Source organism: Gorilla gorilla, chromosome 10 (assembly GCF_029281585.2).
Source record: "Gorilla gorilla gorilla isolate KB3781 chromosome 10, NHGRI_mGorGor1-v2.1_pri, whole genome shotgun sequence".
Lineage (NCBI taxonomy): Eukaryota > Metazoa > Chordata > Mammalia > Primates > Hominidae > Gorilla > Gorilla gorilla.
In genome coordinates, this window is record NC_073234.2 from 32771178 (window position 1) to 32783775 (window position 12598).

At 34.5% G+C, this 12598-nt stretch overlaps 1 pseudogene; it reads right to left on the bottom strand.

Moving 5' to 3' along the window:
- Nucleotides 1–9272: 9272 nt before the first annotated feature.
- Nucleotides 9273–10690, bottom strand: LOC101150521 (26S proteasome regulatory subunit 4-like; annotated as a pseudogene).
- Nucleotides 10691–12598: the final 1908 nt, after the last annotated feature.

Below are 12598 nucleotides of genomic sequence, written 5' to 3' on the forward strand. Positions count from 1 at the left end.
CTTTCTTAAAGACTAGAAAATATTAAATTGGGTAGGAGCCAATTAGGGAAAGAGTATGGAAATAAAATAGAACATCCAAAATGAACTTGATGGTACCTCAAAAGTAAGGTAAATATACAGAATTTGGAGTGATCCAGGTACCCATGAGTAAGAGAATAAGACCAAAGCCTAGGGTCACTACTACTCAACAGATAGGTAACCTGAAAATGTCTTACTACAAGGGAAGGAGAGGTACTTCCCAGAAGGGAGAGAAAAAGTCAATAATACCAAATGAAAGAGGAAGTAATATATTATTAGGTAATATATTACCTAAAAATTACCATTGACTTTAACCACCAGAAATTGATTACTGTCTGACAAAAGAAGGATAGTGGCAGAAGTTACTCTATAGAAAGTAGAGGAAAGAATGAGAGATAAAGATGTGTATTACACATGTGTCCACTGCTAGGAATTGTATTTTATCTATTAAGAAAAGAGGGACTTTTTTTTTTTTTTTTTTGAGATGAGGTCTTGCTCTTGTCCCCAGGCTGGAGTGCAATGGCACGATCTTGGCTCACTGCAACCTCCAGAGGGAAAATTTTTAAATGTAAGAGTAACATAGGGTTGAGAGGTCATTTTAAGTTTAAATAAGGAAGAAACTAGACATTCTTCACATGAAAAAGAATCAGATAAGAGGAAGGAACAAAGCAATAGTGTAAGTGAGCTACTTATATGATGGAGTGAGGTTAAGGCAGAAATGTAAACTTTCAGACATGAGATAGTGAATTCTTCCATGAAAACTAAAAGGGATCATGCTTGTTGAACGTTTAGGGTCAACTTTTCTTCCTGTTGAACTTTATTATTTACTTGTTTGTTTGTCTGTGAAGTAGAGGATGGGATGAACACTGTTGTATACAGTGTTGAAAAATATGAAACAGAAGACTTAAGGAAATTGGTAAACTAATTAAAATAGCAGTTGGGGTTGGTAAGAAGCGTTTAACTAAAAACAGGGAGAAAACTCAGAAGACAGCATTGGGCAAGTGGCTGTATTTTAGTTTCAGAAGAGAGGTAAAAGAATCCTTCTCAGAGCCAACAGGGCAACTATCTCTAAGAACCAGTGCAAATTTTTATTGACTTCACTTTTTTTTTATTTTTAAAACTCAATTTTATATTTTCTCCCATTTATTTAGTATTTTGTCAGAAAAAAATGATTCCTTGGTCCTCATACTTTTTAAGAACAATAGATAAAGCTAAACATGAAGATCTGAGGTACTAAACAAATTAAATGAGAGTATTCTTGTGCTGTTTAAGGGCTGTCTGAAGTCAACTTGGAGGGTTATATAAGCAGGCCTTAGCTTGTAAAGATTGCCCCAAATCAAACTGAGTAGGTACAATAATTCACTGAAAATTGCTCCTGAGTTATTGCATGCTACTGCTGACCACAAGGAAAAACAGAAAAGAAAAATTCCAAAAAGACTCAAGTCAGCAACTTGTGGTTAATGTCCCCTTGGTTTATGTTACTCTATCTATTTCATTTTCTTTTTCTAGATGGCATTCGGAGTGATATTTCGTTTTACGATTTTTTCAGATGATTCATGTGTTAAGTTTATCAAACAATTTGTTAGATTTTGATGTCATTTTTTAAGAAAGAAAATCTAAAAGATGCTTGAAAAATTCTTGGCATGTATTATGAATGAGGATAACACAATCTAAAATGAATGGTTGCTATCACTTTTTATTTATGTAACACCTTTTCCCAAGTTTTTTAAAGTATTATTTTATTATTAATTGATAAATATTTGTGATGTTTGAAAATATATATTATACATTGTGGATGAACAAATCAGGCTAACTAACATATTCATTCCCTAAGTATTTTATTTTGACCATCATTATTGTTATTAAGGCCTTAATTGTTGTATCTGCCCTTTAAGGTTTCAAGTTATATAATTGGGCTTAATTTTATGATAATATCTATGATGAGAAACATTATATGGGATATAGTATTAGCCAGTTAGACACATATACTTGAAACCATTGACCAATTCTTTGCTTCCTTCTCCTCTCTCCCCTTCGCGACTTCCAATAACCACTATTCTGGTCTCTACTTCTATGAAATCACCTTTTTTTTTGAGACACAGTCGCAGTCTTGCTCTGTCGCCCAGGCTGGAGTGCAATGGCGTGATCTCAGCTCACTGCAACCTCTGCCTGCCGGGTTCAAGCGATTCTCCTGCCACAGGCTCCCAAATAGTTGGGATTATAGGTGCCCACCACCACGCCCAGCTAATTTTTGTATTTTTAATAGAGACAGGGTTTCGCCATGTTGGTCAGGCTGGTCTTGAACTCCTGACCTCAGGTGATCCGCCTGCCTCAGCCTCTCAAAGTGCTGGGATAACAGGTGAAATAAACTTTTTAAGATTTCACACATGAGTGAGATCGTGAGATGTTCATCTTTCTGTGCCTGGCTTATTTCACTTAACATAATATCCTCCAAGTTTATGCATGTTGTTGCAAATGATAGGATTTCATTTGATATTATGTCTGACTTTTCTAGTGTTTGTGTTGTAAACCAAAAGTAAAATTCTAAGCCCCCAAGCAACTGAATGGATCCCCATCTCCGCCAAAGCTGTCCCCAAAGAAACCTGAAAAACTGGGCCGTGGGGAAGGAGCAGGGATTGGACATGCCTCATTATACCCTCCTTAGTTTGGAGAATAGACACAATTAACCAGCATTAACATTAAAACAGATATCTTAAGACTGATCAAACAGAATATTTGTAGCAATAAGATACCAAATTCCAATCAGACTCTGGTATAGCATCACATGTCAGATAGCGGGCTCTGAAGGAAATCAGTGTATTTTACCCCCAAATATATTTCTTTGACATATTTTGAAATGCCCCTGAAAAGCTGTCTCTTGTGGAGGAAATTTACATTCTGTGGAGAATCTCCATCCCTTACCGGATCTTTTCCAGATAGTATGACACATTTTAAGGACTAAAAAGAGACTTTCACATCCGTTCTCTCTGAAGTCTGCTACCTAGAGGCTGCCTCTACATGACAAGCACTTTGGTTTCTACACCCTGCCCCCGATCGCAACCTTACCTTAACTCAGGCTGAATTGAACTTTTCAAGCAGTTCTTAACTCTTTCAATCAATTGCCAATCAAGAAATCTTTCAATCCACCTATGACCTGGAAGCCCCCATTTCCAGGTGTGTCGCCTTTCTAGGCCAAACAAATGTATACCTTACATGTATAGATTTATATCTTTGACTGTAGCTTCTCTTTTCCTAAAATGTATAAAATTAAGCTGTAACCCAACCATCTTGGGCACATGTTTCCAAGACCTCCTGAGGCTGTGTCACAGGCCATAGTCCTTAACCTTGGCAAAATAATCTTCAGACATTTTTTGGTTTACTATATACATATGCCATTTTCTTTATCCATTCATCTGTAGACAGGCATTTAGGTTGATTCCGTATCTTGGCTGTTGTGAATAGTGCTGCAATAAACATGGGTGTGCAGATGTCTCTTTCACACACTGATTTCATTTCCTTTGGTTGTATACCCAGTAATGAGATTGCTGGATCATATGGCAGTTCTATTTTTAATTTATTGAGGAATCTTTCTACTGTTTCTCATAATGACTGTACTAATTTACATTCCAACCAACAGTGTAAAAGAGTTCCCTTTTCTCCACATCTTCACCAGCATTTTTTATTTTTTGTCTTTTTGATTATAACCATTCCAACTGGGGTGAGGTGATATTGTGATTTTTGATTTGCATTTCTATGATGATTAGTGATGTTGAACATTTCTTTCGGGTGTCTGCTGGTCATTTGCATGTCTTCCTTTGAGAAATGTCTATTCAGGTCTTCTGCCTATTTTTATAGGAAGAATACATTTTGGTGTTCTATTACACAGTAGGGTGACTATAGCTAATAACAATGTAGTGTGTATTTCAAGACAGCTAGAAGAGAAGATTTTTAATATCGTCACCACTAAAAAATGATAAATCTTTAAAGTGGTGGATGTGGTAATTACCCTGATTTGATCATTTTACTATGTATACATGCACTGAAACCTCACCTGGTACCCCATAAATATGTACTATTATTATGTGTCAATTACAAATAAAAAATTAATTTAAAAGTGGTTGAATCTCTATGCCAAAGATTTACAATGACTTTATTTGAAAAACACTGATGTAATGATAGGGATTCTTCTAATAAAGTATCTCATAATTAGGGAAGTTGTAATTTTCTAACAGAGCTCACAACAGCTGCCTGTGGAATAAGACAATATGCTTTTCCTCTCCCTACTGGGCCTAATTCCCCAGTAACCTTATTGAAAATGTGCATGGGCTACAAAACTAAAGATTAACTGTCCAGGGACCTGCTTCCTGGAGCTTGTTTGAAGATTAAATCAAATGGCAGACAACATATATTTGGTAATATGGATCTGTTGCAGTCTTTTCCCATGTAGTGCTAAGTGTAATAGAAGGAGATAACACTTTATGGCTATTAAAAAAAAGATTTTTCTAAATGTGAAATAGTTTTGTTCTCATGCTGAAATGGAAATGAATAATTTATTTCTTCATAACCAAAAGCATTTTCTGCTTTTTGAACATATAATAAAGACTCTCTAATTACAAATTTTCCATAATTGCAAATTGTTCAGCCTTTTAAAAGGTGATTATTATTCATTATCTATTTATTTCATAACAAATGCCACTAAAGGTGTTAAAGATAAGTTTAAAATGCCAACTAAGATATTGCAACATTTTAATTAAATGGAAAGCAGTTTATATATATATTTAAAAACATAGCTTTTAGACTCCACATTAGTAAATGCATTTTTACTTAACGAATTCTAGAAAGATAGATGAAGATGCTCTGCTTTTAAAAATATTATATTTGGAATGCCTGTGCAGAGACACTGAAGTGTGATTTGTCCTCATAGCAGACAGCTGAAGAACAAGTGACATTCTTACACAAAATCCATATTGGTGATGTATTTAATTACAGAGCTGATTGAAATTGACAGCTTTAGTGACCTGCGTTTGCACTTGTGGTGACTGATGCATGCTTCAACTCTGGTTACTTTTAAACCAATTCACATATTGCTCAATACTATAATATCATCCTGTCAAATTGCAAACTACATTTTTACAGGTGGGGGACTGGAGAGAGTGCATGTTTAATTAAAATGAGATAGAGATGAGTTGTTTAAAAACACCTATACAACTGTTAAACTGGGACCACTGTTATTTGAAAGTGAAGTGAAAGAAAGTTCAATACACTTACTCAGGCATTTATGTTCCTAGAGTCATCTTTTCTCCTCTAAAAATATACTTGACTGCTGTTCTTGTAAGAAAGAGGTCCCAGAACCTTCTACTGCTATCTCGAAAGCCTTGCTTTCTTTGATATGATGTCAGCCTTTAAAAATAAGTAAAATTCATGTCTTAGAACAAGGAGGGACCTTAATGATCTTGTAACCCAAATCTCCTGTCTGTTTTTGTCTGGTTGTGTTTCTTTGTTACTCTGGCTAGATAGCTGCTACCCAGAGAGGTAACTTGTCTGTAGAGGTGAACAAAATTGGCTTTACTGCATAAAACTGGGGCTGGAGTTCACGTCTTTTCTGTTTCAGTTCAATGTACTTTCACACTATACAGAATTCCCTTCTGTAGATACTTTTCACTCCTTAACTCACTTTGTTGGCTATGGACGTATTAGGATTACAGCCTTTGATATCCAATGATACACTTAACTTAGGCACTTTTAATTACATTTTAAATAACAGTAAAAAGAACCATTGATTGAATCTTGCTGTATACCACACTCTGAAATATATCCTTAATATACATTACGTCTTACAACATATATGCAAGGTAGGTGATATTGCTGTCCATTTACTGATGTGTGGTGAGACTAAGGGAAGTTCAGCAAACTTTACAAATGGCCTTGGGCACTAAGTAGATGAAATTTGAATCCAGTTTTGTTGAGTACAAGGCCCACAACTCTTTTTACCACATAACACTATTTTCTCATACCAGAAAATAAAGTCTTGAAATAGACTTCTTGACTGTCAGAATGATAAATAACTCTTGAAGGAGGTTGTCACATATCTAATTGTTAAGAATAGAGATCCACAATCTTGGGTGGTTTAGTTATACATCTTTCCGAAATGTAAGATTGCTCAGTAGCATAGTCTCCAAAGTCTCTTTCCCAGATTAGAAATTTATGCCAGAATTAAATTTGTCACTTCGTTAAAATATACTAGTTTTGACAATGTGAGGGTCATTGGAAATTTTAGAATTATACAAACAAAATAGCTTAAATCACCATTCCAACTACTTAGGCAAGCCAGTTCCTTTCCCAATATTTCTTAGTTTCCTTAATATATGATGAACTGGAGAGAAGTAACCATAAATGTCCCTTCTGTTTTTATTGCCTCAAAATGTTTGCTCTCTTTTTAATTCCTTATATGGCAACTCATCTCTACTCCAATTCATTCCACTCATAAACTTATGCTTTCTTCTTCATTCCTCAAATTATCATGAAAAGATGTGGCATAGAAAAATGGCAAAACAAGATAACTAAAATTAAATATTAGAAGTACTGCATATTTTAGCCCTTCCTGTGCCAGGTTGGACTGTTTCTACTTAGACTGTACTTGTCACCACTTCCTATATCTGTTAAGAACTCTTTTTCATGTTTCCTGCTCTTTGACTATTGAGTTTTTTAATTTTGCTATAACGCAATGCCATAGGAAACACAAGAATTCAGCATACAATTCATATATATAAAGCAAACTTTCTTGTTTTGGTCCTCTCCCATTAATTGTTTGATTTCTTATCAAATCAATTTATAAATAAACATTATTAAAAATTGTAGACTAGATAAAAAAGTATATTTCTAATTTTTCCTCAAACTCCTCTATTCCCCTCAGAAAATATTTAACAAATAAAAAAGTTTATAAACCCAAAGAATAGAAAAAATGGGGAGAAGTCAGGGGATAATTAATACCAGCAAATTTTTGAAGATGGAAAGAAAAAAAAAAAGCAAAAATAGGTAAAACCGAAGAACATACAAGAGTTAGGCACCAACAGGAGCCATGAAGATTTAAACCATTGATCTCTAAAGGAGTTTAAGAGTTGAAAACACCATATTCTCTGGAACATAAATGAGTAAGGGGATCAAGTAGGATTCCATTTACAGAATGAGGCATTTTAAGTAAGAAAGGATGTAATATAGGAAATTAGTTTTTTTACACTACTGAAAGAGCTGGTAGATTAGCTTCTGGGCTGGCCCTCCTGAAAGATGAAAAGTGCAATACAGACCAGAAACTCTAAAGAGGTTATTTCTGAAGTGGCTGTGGAGTTATGAAATCAAGAAGGTACCCATATTGCATTTTGTAATCATGCCACAACTGTTGCTTCATACTTAGGAATCTAGAGAACAGACTACGGAATTCCACTGTGTCTAAGTCATGTCGAGAACCCTAGCAGAAGGAGGGTATGATGAGATTAGGTGGTCAATCCACAATGTTTCCCTCAGTAGGTATGAGGAACAGGATTAAAAACATGTCCATTACAATCATATTTTTCCCTCCTTATCCTAGGAAGCCAGGTGATTACTCACTGTGTACTCAAACAAGAGAAGAGACATTTGTTTTTCTGGATAAATTTATTATAGGATACTTGACACGAGGGGCAATGAATGACAAGAGTGAGGCATTGTACTGAAAACAGAGGAATCAAATATAGAGAATGATGAAACTTCATGCTCCTCTTACAAAGAAAAAGCAGGCCATGCATAAGAGGGTTTAAGGGGTAAGAATCTGAATTATAGCTGCTGTGGACTGAATGTGTCCTTCAAAATGTATGTGTCCTCCAAAATGTGTGTGTTGGAAACTCAATCCCTAATGCAATTGTATTGGGAAGTGAGGCCTAATGGGAGATGTTTAAGTCATGGGGGTTCTGCCCTTGAGAATGGATTAATGATGCTATAGAAAGGGCCTAGGGGAGTAGGTTCTCTCTTCTGCTCTTCTGTCATGTGAAGAAGAAAGTGTTTCCCATTCTAGAGGATGCATTGTTCAAGGTACCATCATGGAAGCAGAGACTTAGATCTTACCAGACTTCAGATACTGGCACCTTGATCTTAGACTCCCCAGCCTTCTGAACTATGAGAAAGTAATTTCTGTTCTTTCTAAATTACCCAGTCTGTAGTATTCCATTATAAAAGCACAAAACAGACCAAGACAATGTCAGCTTTCTTAACTTAAACTCGTAAGCTAGATAACAAAGGAACATTGACAGTAAGAAATTTCAATATAAATTTCTATAAACAAGCTATCAAAATATGAGGTTAACATAAAAGTAGTTTCAGACATAATACCTTTTTTAAAAAGACTATGAGTGACTCTCTTGGAATTCCTGCTAGCTTGGAAAGCAATGAGACTAGATTGAAACAGAATTATTTAATACTCCAGGTGTAAGAGAAGCATAAGGTAATAAGGTAGGGTGAGGGCCAAGAAGGAAGAGAATGAAAAAAATAAAAGGAAAGTGATAGATTACCTGATATACTGGGGAATATTAAGATTCTGTAATTTTGTCAGCATGTTTGAAAACATTTAATAAGAGGTATGTAGGAATGACACAGAAAAATTTAAAGTATATTTTTATCTTCAGGAAAAATTAAGTATACAAAGTATGTATTTGACAGATATTTTATGTCTGAATAATAATAGTCTTAATTATGCAAATCTCAAATATTTATTGTACATAATAATGACATTTTTCACACTGAGATTTAAAGAAGTGAACTATGTACATGCTCACATAGAGAGCGTTGCCAGATTCTGTATTCATTTCAAAAATGTTACCATTGTATAATGGTGATATTTCAAAGAATCCAGAATTAAAAATTATGTATATAGTTGTGTTACTTATATATTCATAAATCAATACAAATAGTAAAGACTAAAGATTGAAGTGTATTGTGTCCTGGGAGTAGGCTGTGGTGAGGAAGTATATTAGAGGCAGCGGTGTTTTGTTGCAAATCTTTTTAAATAGATGGATTTTAAAAATACATAAAAACGTTACTTAAATTATGCTTTCGTTGTTCAGAAAAATACTACAAATTCATTAAAGAATAGCTAGAAAATACAGACTGTGTGTGTGAAGGAGTACGCTTTATTGGGAAGCAGAGTGCTGCACAGTGACAAACGGACAAAGCCTGCCCAATGGGCAACTACACATCATACTCCAAAAGACACACAGGATATTTTGCTAAGAAAAATCAATGGGAACAGGGATTCCCCTGGGAAACTCCCCCAAACTCATCCCTCTTAGGGGATGGGAAATCTCCCAACTATTTTCCTGATGGCAGCTGTGGTTCACTAGAAATAGATCCCCTTCCTGTTTCTTATAAAGAACATTTTCTTTCGATTTTTTGAAGTCTTCATTTGTTACTTTTATTCTAAGTTCTCTTAAGGACTTCAGACCAGCTTTTGTACAGATTGCTTTGATGTCATCACCAGAGAGGTCATCTTTAGCCATGATCAAGTCACGCAGGGTTACATCATCGGCCACCCTCATCCTGCTAGTGTGAATCTGAATGATGTGCTTCTCATTCTTTTCATTGGGCAGGGGGACCTCGATCTTCCTGTCAATGCAGCCTGGTCTGATAAATGCTGGATCCAAAGTTTCTATTTGGTTTGTGGCCATGATAGCTTTCACATCTCCCCTAAGATCAAATCCATCCAACTGGTTCAACAGTTTCAACATTGTTCACTGAATTTCTCTCTCACCACCAGAATTTGAGTTATATCTTTTTGAACCAATGGCATCAATTTCATCAATAAACAAGATGAATGGTGCATGTTCTTCAGCAACTCGACACAATTCCAGCATGGGTTTGAGCCCATCACCTAGGTACTTCTGAATAAGTTCAGAGCCAACCACTCTCAAGAAAGTGGCTGGGCTTTGGTTTGCTGCTGCTTTGACTAACAAGGTTTTACCTGTGCCCAGTGGACCATAGAGAACGACCCCCTTGAGGAGGCCTCATACCCATTTCTTCATAGTATTCAGAATAGGTGAGAGGAAGCTCCACAGATTCCAGATTCCTTAATTTCCTGAATTTGGTTTCCAATCCTCCAGTATTGGCATAGGTCTCCTGGGGGGCCTTTTCCACCTTCATCACTGTGACCAGGGGATCCGTGTCATCCACCAGCACCCCTATCATGGCATGCACCTTGTGGTTGAGCAGGACCAAGCTAGGTTCCAGCAGGTCCTTGTCTACAAATGAAAGAATGCTGATGTTGTGTTCTGAGACCACAGATGTGGACACGATGGCATGGTTGTCATGGGTGATCTCTTCCAACATTCCTCTGACATCAGGGTCCCCCTCAGATCATCCACTTTTGATCTTTCTTCCTATTGCTTTTCTTCTAATGGTTTTATTTGTTGCTGATTTATAATGAATTCTTTCTCCATGAGAAGATAGTCTTTAACTCTTTCTAACTTGAATAATTTTAACCGGCACTGAGTGTGAGTTGTCACCAGTGGCAGTTTGCTGGCAGCATCTGGTCTCTGTTTTCTTCTTTTGCCCCACTCTAGTTGGTACAGGAGGTTCGTATTTCTTTTTCTTGTCCTTATCATCCTTCTTGACTTCCAGGACCATGACCACCACTCTGACTTTGACCCATCTTGCCTTGGCACCAGACATTTTTAAAGGAAATAATTAAAATAGAACAGTCGATGATAATCACTAAAAGCATACTGATAGATACCCTTAAAGCTATATACACCTGTATGATACATACACATACATTTCTGCATTTCATTTATAATATCTTCACTTGGCATTTAAAAAATTTCAAAAATGTATTTTGCATCTCAAAAAGTATTGTATAAAAATATTATATTCACTCCTTTGGGGTATTTAGACTGTTTTATCTTTTAATAATCATAAGTGAGGCAGAAATCACCATCACTTTACCTGAATAATCTTCTCAAAATAATATTTAATTACATTTTCTTCATCACAGTTACAATAGCTTTTTTAAACTGTTAAATATCTAATCCTTACGGAATATATTTTCTTCTGTAATATGAGACCCTAACATCACTCATTTACAAATGGTGAAGTGAAACTATGTAAAGACTGTTGAATAGTTCACATTTTTGTGCTAATTTTGAATTGTTCCCTCACTTTAAAATAAATATGTATCTTTGAGTATGTTCCTCCCTATAATACAGTTTTATTTTTGTTTTCTTCTTCAATTTCTTGTATCATTTACCTATCTACTTATCTAATGGAAAAACTGGTCATTTATTATTGGCTTATAAAGTAAGACCATCAGTAAAATATTGAAAGTGTTAATTGGCATACATAAAACTGATAATTGGAAAACAGTAAAATATTTGTTATAGAATTTTTGTAGAAATAATTGATCAGATTAATGAGGTTTTACATTATACTTACTTTGCTATAAATACTTCTTACTAATATGGCAAATTATTCTATTTTTAAACTGTTAAGCCAACCTTGCATTCCTGGAATAAATTTAACTTTGTCACAATATATTAGCTTTTTAAAGTATGTCATTAGGTTATTATGCTAGTATTGTAGTCATCAGAGAGATTCCCCTGACCATTTTCTTTTTCTTAATGTCTTCGTCAGGTTTTGGTATCAAGATTATCCTGGACTCATAAAATTAGTTTGAAAGTGTTTCTTCTTTTTATGTTTTGTATAAGAGTTTATGTTACTTTGCTATGAGTTCTTCACAAAAGTTTGGAAGAATTCACTGGTAAATCAAGTAAGTCTACAGTTTGCATCAACAGAAGATTATACGTTATTCATTCATTTTCTTTATATTTTGTTCTATAACCATTCAGATGTCTTCTTTAAATATTTTTACCCAGAAATTTGGATATGTTATGTAAAATTTTAAATTATCTATTTAATATCTGTAAGATATATATTAATACTTCCTTTTCCATCTGTGATTGTATATATTCCTCATTCTTTTCTTGTATCTCTCTTTTCTTTTAGTTTTGATCAATCTTGAAAGGAATGTGTCAGGTTTAATAGTCTTTAAATACACAACTCTTTATTAATTTTCTTTATTAGATTTTTCATATTTGTAAATATATTGACTTCTGTTTATTATTTCCATCCATCTTATTTCCTTTTGCTTAGAATGCAATTCTATTTCTGACTCTTAAAAGATGCTTACAAATTTAATTTTAAAGTTATTAAAACATTTTCTAATATATTGAAGGCTATAGGTTTCTTTATAAGCATATCTTCAATTGTATTTCACAAGCTCTTTTTATATACCACATTGTTACTAAATTTAGTTCAAAATATTTTAGTTGCATTTTCACTTATTTTAGTCCATGAATTATTTAGCTTATATTCTTAATTTCCAAATATTTAAGATATTTCCATTTGTCTTTTACTTATTAATCATTAGTGTAAATTTAATGTGGCCAATGAACATTATCTATATAATTTCAGTCCTTTAAATTTTGTTCTATATGATATAACTGAGCAAATGCTCTATTTGGTGAACACTCTTATTTTTTCTTGAAAAGATATACATTTCCCT